Here is an 8295-nt window from a genome sequence, read left to right on the forward strand (position 1 = left end):
GAGATCAGTTCTGACCATGAAACTCAATCCTCTAGCCTCAGCCTCCCAAGTAGCTGCCACTGTGCCACTGTGGATTGAATTCCAGATGAAGGAGGACCTGGTGAAATCCCTTCTGTGCAGGGGTTGGCCCTCCTGAGATAGTTACGACGCTAGCAGAGCTGCAATCAGCTGCCAGGCAAGAGTCTCTGTTCTCTGGGGTCTCTCAAGTGAGTGGCCACTGGGTGAGGATGACTGGAGCTTATCAGGTCACCTTCGCACAGTAAAACTTCACCTTTGGTGTTGGAAGGGACAAAGGAAGCTCAGGCCACGGGCCAAACAGGTCCCTCCACTTGCTCCTCACTCTAGTTATCACTCAGCAGTAGTGATATAGGAACTCCCAAATTGAAAGGTACCTGGGATGAGCTTGTGTTCTCTAAAACCAAAGAATGAATTTTAGGAACAAACAGAGGTTAAGAGCAGAATATATTTATTAGGGGAAAGCAAGCTCCTGTCCTAGAGAGGGACAGAAGGGGGACCTGAGTGGGTTGTCCTGGGAAACTGTTGCTTCCAGAGACTTTATTATAGAGTAAAACCTTGTGGTGAGGCAGATCTAAAGTACAGAACATGGAAACTCGCTTAGGTGAGCAAGAGGTGGGATAAAACTATGGTCAACCAATGAGATTACAAGTACCATTGCTCAGGTAAAATTGATTAAATCCAGGACTGAATGGGGAGGCAAGTCACATAGCAAGTGGGCATGAATATAGAACAGGAGTTTATCAGGTAGTGGATAGCAGTTGGATTAGTGACTCTTCTTGGCTTCCTCAAGGTGATGCTCAATCCCAGGTGCTTATCTTTAGGGAGGCAAGCAATTGTTTGAACTCTGGTCTTCAGGTCTGGCCCACAGCAGGAGCATCTGTCTCTCTCACAGTTGCAAGGTATCTTGTCTTCCACACTGTCTCCTTGAGGGCCTGTCTCCTTGAGGGTCTGACTGCCTATAATATTTCTATCTAATTTAGCTGCCTATAACAGGTGGACCCAGTCTGTGGTGCAGTGGAACTCTGTGCTTTACCTACTGTGGTGAGTTACGATGATGCTCAGAATTTACTTAATTTACTTTTGATATATTCCAATTCATTATAATGAGCAAATAACTTGAAAAAGAAAAAAAGGTGGCTAGGGAGATAGCTTGGTGATCTAAGCGCCTGCTTGGCAGCACAAGGACCCAAGTTTGATCTCTAGTACTGCATGTGTGCTGGCCCTGGAACCCCAGACACACAGTGCAGGCCACTAAAACCAGGGTGTGGTGGTGCATGTCTCTAATCCCAGCACTGGGAAGGCTGAGACAGGAGGATCACTATGACTCCAAGCTATGAGGTGAGACCCTGTACCAAATAAATAAATAAATAATTTTTTAAAAAAGGTTTGATTTTCCATCATTAAAGAAAAAATTCCATTGTAATTAAAATTTCATGACTATTAACATTTATTTCTTTGTTTTCTTGTTTTATTTTTCTAGAATGATTCAGCTCCCAGCTCATTTGGCAATAACACTGTTTTCAACACATAATCCAATTCCAAATCTTAATGCCACATGTCTACAGATAAGAATCACATGGAACAACCAAGTGATAGAAATAAACATGTTGGTACTTTTCTAATCTGCCTTGGTTCCCTTGTATTATTTGGTTATTTTGTTTGTTTTTAAGGCATGGTCTTACTATACAGTTCAGGCTGCCCTTGAACTTATGGTGATCCTTCTGCCTCAGCCTCCCAAGTGCTAGTATTACAGGTGTGTGCCACCACCATGCTCAGCAATTCCCTGTTTTGTAACGTAACAATATTGACTAGAACACTCTCTCCTTACACAGGTAAGGAAGCTGTCTCAGTTACTCTTCTCTCGTTGCTGGGACAAAATACCCAACACCCAAAATGAAGAAAGGAAAGGTTTATTTACCTCACAGTTAGTGGAGGTTTCAGTCCATATGCAGCTGGCTCCAAGACAGAGGGGCATATGGCAGAGGGCAACCATACATGGTGGTGGCAAAGAGCAAGAGAGTGGCAGCAGCTCAGACAGCTAGCTAGCCTCTCTCCCTTCCTTACATTGAAATACAAATTACCCACCCCAGGGCCACAGTGTAGTACTCACACCTGCGATCTATGAGGCATTGGGGGAACAACTAGACACAAACCATAACAAAAAGCAAATGCCTAGTAAAAATTCCAGCAAGGTGAGTGCTAACACAATTACACTGTAATTGAACCAGCCCTAGATTCCTGTATTGCTAAGCTTTAACCCATGAACAACTTGCAATTTAGAAGAGTTTCCATATTTAAAACTCTACACATTTTGGAGAAAGGAAGATGCGTCTGTGGCTAGGAGGAGAGCCTCATACTCTCAGGCTGTCTCAGCTCTTCTTTGGACAAATGGAAAGGTCAAAGTTATTCATGCTGCTTTTCTTCTGTTTTCCCTCCCTGGAGGCTACGTGTTCTGAAGATCGGGATGTGTATCCTTGCCAAGCAGACTGCAGCCTTAATCTCCTTTCACATCACACAGTACCTTGCTGCCCTTCATCAGCCGCAATGCAGATCAACACAAATGACGCTTGCTTTTTACACCCAGAGTCACAGACATCCAAGTGTGTGGGAAGAGATCCATGCAGCAAGAGGGACTCTTCTGTTTTGGTCCATGTTGAGCATTTACTGAAGAGCTTCCCCACTCACACTGACTCAAACACTTCCTCACCCTTTCTGTTCTGAAGGTACACATGCTGGAGATGGACCTCAGGTCTCACGGTCTACCACTGAGCTACCGCTTCAGTCCTATTTGAAGGGACTGGGAGACTGGTATGCCTTAGTAGTGGCGAGGGTTAGTGAAAAGCAGCAAGCGAACCTCCCAAAAGCTTGAGGAGGGTATGAGGTCATGTGGAACTGACACTCAGAGCCATGGGTGAGCCACAGTAGTTTCCCAGAGTCTGAGTTGAGGAACAGGGGCTGATGTGTGTCTCAGTGGCACAGTGCATGATTGGCCTGTGTGAGGCCCTGGATTTAATCTCTAGCTCCCCTAAAAGAAAAAAGTGCTGAACATAGAGGCAGGAAGGTTGCAGCAGGCTGGAAGACCACCTCAGAGAACACAGGGAGAGCTTGTCTTAAAAAAAATGAGGGGCAAAAACGGTTTTATATTAAGAGAAATTAACAGAATTTATTTATTCAGTGAACTGGTCTCTTCTGAGCATGACCCATGTGTCAATAAGTGTTCTTGGCACTGGGAAGAGCCACATTAGGTCACTAATTTGAGGGCACTGATACTCTAACAGATGACACACCAAATGACAAAGATGGGGGCAAGCTGAGCAGAGGGGTGGAAGTGTAATAAAGAACTCCAAAAGGTTGGTGACAGTGGAACGTTGACTCAGCCCAGGGACTGGGAAGGATGTGAAGTGTCTTTCCTCACAGACCTGAATGGAGCTGCCACTCCAGACAAGGGCAGTGAAGAACAAGGCCCTGAGGGAGGTCTCACTTGTCTGTTAGTGATCAAACATGACCATGTGGTCAGAGTAGAGACACAGTGTGGTGAAACAGTGGCTGTGGCCACGCAGGTGCAGCAAGATGGGCAGGCAGTTGGAAGGCTAGATTGAGGCAGTAAGAGGCAGGGGAGGAGAGAAGAGAAGGGAATTTAGGCCAAAGCAAAGGCAATGAGTGTGGAGAGAAGGAAAAGCCCGGAAGACTCTGAGGTGGGGAGGGGTGTGAAGAGGAAAGGACAACTCTGTTTTGTCCTGAATAAAGAGAAAGGAGAGGAGCCCTAACCACGGTGAGGAAGAAACAAGCACAAGCTTTCACAGGGGCAAAGTTCAAAGCCACTCTGACCATGTTAGGTGTGAAATGTTTATTTGTTACTCAAGTAGAGAAGGGTCAAGTGGCATTTGGAGACCTGGATTTAGAGGTCAGTGAAAAGGTCAGAGCAGAGGCTATCTATTTGCATAATGATAGTGTGTTTAACACAAATTGGAGGGCCAGGGTTGTTGCTCAGGGGGACGGTGTTTGCAGAGGATGTGCAAAGTCTGGGCTTCCAGTTTCCACATGGCCAAAGGAACAAACGCCACCAACAAAATCCCTTGGATGCCTCAGTGACTACAAGAGTATAGATGAGGGAGCTGATGTGATTTCACAGAACCACTGACAGGCTGCAAGAGACTGCATGTACAGTCTGAGATATATGTTTATTAAATGTTGGATGAATGACACAGACCTAGAACCAACCTTTAGTACTTCCTAGCAGGGCAAATTACCAAACTTCATTTTTTAAAAATTATTTTTTGCTTTTGATACATGGTCACGATGCAGTCCAGACTCACACTGGTCCTCTTGTCTCAGCCTCCCCAGCACTGGGATTACAGGTGTGCACCACCACACCAGGTGCTGGGGCCAGAGTTCTGGGGCTGGCACAGCCCACGGTGCCCGGGATCGAACTCAGGACCTCACACTTGCCAGGCAGGTGCTTATGCTGCCAAGCTATCTCCCCAGCCCCTGAACTTCAATTTAAGTTGGAGCTTTCATTGCAGAATAAGAACTTCTGTGTCCTAGAACTTCTGTAAGGATTTAATTAACACTTTCAGGTAGTGCCTCACACCCAAAAGCCACCCAATACGCTCATTTCATCTCTTCCTCCCAAGCAGTTTCTTTTTGTTTCATTTGGTTATTCAACAAGTAGTTCTGCAACATGTCATCTGCATCAGGCTCAGTACTGGGTGTCAGAGATGAAATAAATGAAAAATTGTACTTTATTTTTTTATTTTTTGTGTGCAGAACCAGGGATTGAACTCAGATTCTTGCATTTGCCAGTCAAGCGCTTATCCTACTGAGCCAGCTCCCAGGCCCTGAAAAACTGTACTTTAAAAAGCAAGTTCAATTGTGATGAATGTTGACCAATACAATAGATTCCTCAAAGAGGCACTGATATGAAATTATTTATTTATTTTAAATTTTCTTTTGGCAGAACTGGGGATTGAACTCAGGTCCTTGCACTTGCCAGGCAAGCGCTTCTTCTACTGAGCCATCTTCATTACATTTCCACCCCTCTGCTTAGCTTGTCCCTCCCTAGCCCTGTTATGAAACTTTTTAAAAAGCTTTTACACGGTTATGAAAATATTCAAAGAATCTGTTGTTAGAAGTTGAACATTCTGACTTTTCTAAATATAAAAAAAAATTATAGCAAAAGTCTAAAACATAGGACTAATCTATTCATGTAGAAAACAAGAAGGAAGGTTCTGGCCAATAAAGTTGAGATACTACTGTTCATCTAAAAGAAATAGATCAAAATGGCCATTGGGCCAGGGTCAGGACACACGTGAGCACTGGGCTCGATACCACAGTTCTCAAGCTTACTTTATGCTAGGCATCCCGTTACTGCCACCTCAGCCTTTGCCCCCGCCCCTGGAGCAGCAAGAACTCAGTCACAGATAACTAACCATGAGGTCCAGGTCTTCAGACCTTGAACTTTGTCTTAAGTACAGATGAGAACAGAGTCAGTGCAAAGCACAGCACGGCACAATGAACACTCACTTCAGGCACCTAAGGGGAGGGGTTGCTGCTGCTTCATGACAATTACAGCTGTCACTTGGCTTCATCCAAGTGTTGGGATTATAGGTGTGTGCCACCACACCTGGAACTTTGCTTTATTTCTCTGAGCACCTAAATACAGTCCATTAAGAAACGTTATAAAATTATCTTTCTTCCTGAGAAAATCCAAATCAGGTACAAACTCTCACTTCCTTGAGTCCTACACAACCATCTAAAATTAGGCCTTAGCAATACCTCTGATTTCCCTGGTGTGTCTGCTAATTCAACAAATGGTGAACTTAACTTTCAGTTCCTGTGCACTCCTGGGGCTCTTTATTTTTATTTTTTTAATGTATCTTAGTACAGGGTCTATAGGGTCTCACTACACATATTGGACTCGTAGTGATTCTCCTGTTTTTAGCCTCCCAAGCGCTGGGATTACAGGCATACACCACTGAGCCCAGTCTGATTTGCTGTTTCAGTGCGCCCTGGGGGCAGGGCCACCATGGTATGGGGATCAAACTCATGTCGCTGCACCTGCCTAAGCAGATCCTTTAGTCCACTGAGCTATCTGGCTAGCCCTCCTGGGGCTCTCTGGCTGAGTGGCATTGCCCATGGAATACTTTGTCCTTGAAGTTCTTTGGTATAGATTCTATCAAATCAGATTTACCAATGAGGAAATAAAGGCACAGAGCTGTTAGGTAACATTTTCAAGGCCACATAGAAGATGGCAGAATAGAAATTAAATTTCAGATTTGACCTCTTCAAAAGATTCCTGCAAATGCTCCAGCCAATTACCTTGAATAGTTGGTTGGCCAGTCTTTCAGTTTAACAAAGAGCAATACTGTTTTTTTTACACTTGTCTTTCCATCTTGTGGTTGAATCATACAGCTGAAGAGTGGGTTCTTTAAAGATTGCCAACCACGGCTTATTCCAAGGTCAGTGAGCTTGATGAGTGTTGACTAGGTCCCTCCTATCCTTAGGGCCCAGCATTCCTGCGTGACACACATCTCTTCCCTTCCTGGTTCCACCTCGTAGGGCTTAATTTGACAATTATTACATCCCAGACCATCTCTTATTTTCCAGTCATGCAGAACCCCTCAGTTTTGAACAGTTCTGTAGCTCCTTTCCACACATGCTAGGACTCCACTGGTGACTCTTCCCCCCAGTGCAACAGGGATGGCACTTTTGTGCAGTGGAGCTCGCTTCCTCCTGCAGCCTCAGTGTTCCCAAGCTAAGAGGTCCCTTTGCCCTTGCTATCCTTGCTTCTTGCCATAAGGTCTGGGAGGGGCCATGTTGTATGTAACCTATGATCCTTCCGTTGTAAGCCAATTTAAAGGTTCACTTTCCCATGGTGGCATGAACCCAAATCCCAACACTTGGGAAGCTTAAAACAGGAGAATCACTACGAGTCTGATCTGTGTAGTGAGATGCTATAGACCCTGCACTAAAAAAAAAATAAAAATAAAAAAATAAAGACTCACTTTCCTAAAGAGTATGATTCAAATGTCTCCCACTTCATTAGTAATACTTTTATCTCTACTGTGGAATTGAAATCCATATTAATCATTTAATTAGCCAAGATGGATAAATGATTTTCATTATACTTCCTAAAATCTATTGTGGATGGAAAGATAATAATTGAAATTTCTTTTATGTATTCAGTAAAGGGTCTACAGGGCCTCACTCCACAGATTTTTTATTTTTTATTTATTTTTTTGCGGAACCAGGGATTGAACTCAGACCTTTGCACTTGCCAGGGAAACACTTATTCTACGGAGCCATCTCCCCAGCCCCTCACTACATAGACCGGACTTTAGTAACCCTCCTGTTTTCAGCCTAAGTGCTGGGATTACAGGCATGAGGGGATGAAACCCCCACCACTGCTCTCTGCCTAAGGAGGCACTTTAATCCGCTGAGCTATCTGGCTGGTCCAGTAACTGAATTTATTTATTTATTTATTTATTTATTTATTTATTTATTTAATGTGTGTGTGTGTGTGTGTGTGGCCAGCTCAGCCCACCAGGGGGCGGGGCTGGCTGGCATGTGGTGCTGGGGGATTGAACCGTGGTCCCTGTGCTTTGCTAAGCTTGTTCTAAGTAGGTGCTTTAGACCACTGAGCCATCTCACCAGCCCCTGAATTTTTTTTTATTTTTTTTATTTATTTATGTGTGTGTGTGTGTGTGTGTTTGTGTGGCCAGCTCAGCCCACCAGGGGGCGGGGCTGGCTGGCATGTGGTGCTGGGGGATTGAACCGTGGTCCCTGTGCTTTGCCAAGCCTGTTCCAAGTAGGTGCTTTAGACCACTGAGCCATCTCACCAGCCCCACTGAATTTTTAAAAAAAGAAACTTTCTCATTCAAGAAAGAAGTTCAAATGTCTTTAGGTGAAGTAAACTATGACATATTTGGGAAAGTCATCATCTGCTAGTTCAGGCTACTAGTGCATCCTCAATTTAGGGGTCCAATGTAATAATACCAATAAAGCAAAACTCAGAATAGAATGGTTGCTCAGAGAAACAGAACACAACAGAATAGAAGCTGAAGCTGTTTTATACTTATTTTATGCCTTCTGAACTAGGAATTGATGCAAAAAAAGATTAATAAACACATTGAAGCAATATGTAGTTGCTGGAGCAAAGAAAATAAAATCCCACAGCTAGTGTGAGATAATAGGAGGCAGTGCACCTACTTAAATGTAATGGACATGGGGCTGGGGAGATGGCTCAGTGAAATAAGTGCTTCCCTAGCAAGCGCAAGG

Source organism: Octodon degus, unplaced genomic scaffold (assembly GCF_000260255.1).
Source record: "Octodon degus isolate 3935 unplaced genomic scaffold, OctDeg1.0 scaffold00019, whole genome shotgun sequence".
Classification (NCBI taxonomy): Eukaryota; Metazoa; Chordata; class Mammalia; order Rodentia; family Octodontidae; genus Octodon; species Octodon degus.